This window comes from Urtica dioica, chromosome 2 (assembly GCF_054948205.1).
Source record: "Urtica dioica subsp. dioica isolate 48M chromosome 2, U.dioica_male_clone48M_v1_H2, whole genome shotgun sequence".
In the NCBI taxonomy this organism is placed as follows: domain Eukaryota; kingdom Viridiplantae; phylum Streptophyta; class Magnoliopsida; order Rosales; family Urticaceae; genus Urtica; species Urtica dioica.
This window is the reverse complement of record NC_142757.1, coordinates 465,001-467,500: the sequence shown is the minus strand read 5'-3', so window position 1 is coordinate 467,500 and position 2,500 is coordinate 465,001.

Below are 2,500 nucleotides of genomic sequence, written 5' to 3'. Positions count from 1 at the left end.
ACGGAATAAATGTATCCTTGGGTCAAAGCTTAATGTGGTATAGACGGAATAAATGTATCCTTGGGTCAAAGCTTAATGTGCTATGTCACGGAAAAAAAATTAAAAATGAGCTGTGGCATGGAAAATTGCCAAGTATTTGGGCTAAGAGAAGGGATAAAACAATTAATATCCCCATATATATCAATTAAATAAATAGGATTTTTGGTAGCCTTTTTATAAGAACTCCAAAGTTAAGCGTGCTCGCGCGGGGGTAGCTCAGAAATGGGTGACCTCCTGGGAAGGGGTTCCTCCAGTTGACCGAGAATTGACCGAGAATTGACCGAGAGTTGACCCACATGAGCGTGCGTGTCGGCGTGGCCGTGGCACGGGCGAGGGAATGGCCGTGGCACGGGGTAGGGGCACGGGGCGCGGGGCGCGGGCGCGGGCGCGGGCGCGGGCGCGGGCGCGGGCGTGGCCGTGGCCGGGCGTAGGGCGTAGAGGCGTAGAAGCCGTAGATGCCCTTAAAGCCCTTTAAGCCATTTAAGGCTTTAAGGCGTGGGTGTGGCACGGGCGCGGGCATGGTTGGTTTGGACGTTGCACGGTCTAGGCATGGACTTGGCATGGGTGAGGCACGGTCGCTTCAACGGTTGGTTCTTAGTTGCAATGCCATGGCACGGGCTTTACCACGGTTGGTTCTTGGTTTCAAGGCTTGGGCACGGCCGAGTAATGGGTTTTATTCACAAAACCAACTCCATATATCTTAGAAAACATTAGACTTGATGGAGATTCAAAAAAAAAAAAAAAAATTTTTTTTTTTTTGACGCCTCGGCCGAGTCATGCTCGAGCAATGGCCGAGGCAGGATGGAGCGACGGCCCAGTCATGCTCGAGCAATGGCCGACCGGACGACTGGAACATGTTTTGGAGCTTGTAAAATTAATTTAAAGATAATCCCATGGGTTCTCTTCACAAAACCAACTCCATATGTCTTAGAAAACATTATACTTGTTTGAGATTCTCAACAAAAAAAAAAAAAAAAAAATTTCACGCCTCGGCCGAGTCATGCTCGAGCAATGGCCGAGGCAGGATGGAGCGACGGCCCAGTCATGCTCGAGCAATGGCCGACCAGACGACTGGAACATGTTTTGGAGCTTGTAAAATTAATTTAAAAATAATCCTATGGGTTCTCTTCACAAGACCAACTCCAGATCTCTTAGAAAACATTATACTTGATGGAGATTCAAAGAAATTAAAAAAAAAAAAAAAAAAAAAAATTTGACGCCTCGGCCGAGTCATGGCCGAGCAGGATGGAGCGACGGACGAGTCATGCTCGAGCAATGGCCGACCGGATCCTGGAACGTGATTTTAAAAAATTAATTTAAAAATATTCCCATGGGTTCTCTTGATTATAGCTCGAGCATATATCTTAAAAAACATTATACTAGATGGAGGTTCAAAAAAAAAAATAAAAAAAAATAATTTTTTTTTTTGGTCATGGCCTTGGAAAATTTAATGTTTACTGGTGTCACATGGCCAAATGTTCGTTTGTATCTTTAGGGGGGGGTGGTTCCTTGAGCTTGAAAATGTTGACCAAGAGTTGACTCGCATGATAAGAGCATAATTTGCTACGGACCCAAAGACGGATTATGACCGGGCTGACCCGACAAGTCGCGACCGACCGCCGGTGACCCCCCGCCGGCGGCGGAGCTTCGGCGACCGCCCGCCGGAAAATTTTCCGGCGACCAAAAATTTTCCGTGGATGAAAATTTGTTGGAATATGAATGTTCTCCCTAAAAGGTTAAGAACCAAGGCGGAGGCAAGTCTAGTGAGGTAAAATAATGGGTTGAAGGCTCGTGAGAAAACGTTAGAGCCGCCGATGCATGCTCGAGCGACGGGAGAGAAATGCTCGAGCGACGGGAGTGAAATACTCGAGCATGATCGAGCACGGGCCGAGGCATGCTCGAGCGACGGGAGAGAAATGCTCGAGCATGATCGAGCACGGCCGAGGAATGCTCGAGCGACGGGAGAGAAATGCTCGAGCATCGAGCATGGCCGAGGCATGCTCGAGCGACGGGAGAGAAATGCTCGAGCATGCTCGAGCATGGCCGAGGAATGCTCGAGCGACGGGAGGAATGCTCGAGCATGATAGAGGATGGCCGAGGCATGCTCCATCGCTGGCCGAGGCATGCTCCATCGCTGGCCGAGGCATGCTCGAGCGATGGCCGAGGCATGCTCGAGCGACGGGAAAGAAATGCTCGAGCATGCTCGAGCATGGCCGAGGAATGCTCGAGCATGCTAGAGGATGGCCGAGGCATGCTCCATCGCTGGCCGAGGCATGCTCGAGCGATGGCCGATGCACGCTCGATCGTTGGCATGATCGAGCGATGACCGAGTCATGCTCGAGCGACGGGAGGGAAATGCTCGAGGCACGGTCGAGCGATGGCCGAGAGATGGCCGACCGAGAAATGCTGGGGCGCGCTCGAGCAATGGCCGAGGCGACGGGCGAGAAATGCTCGAGGCACG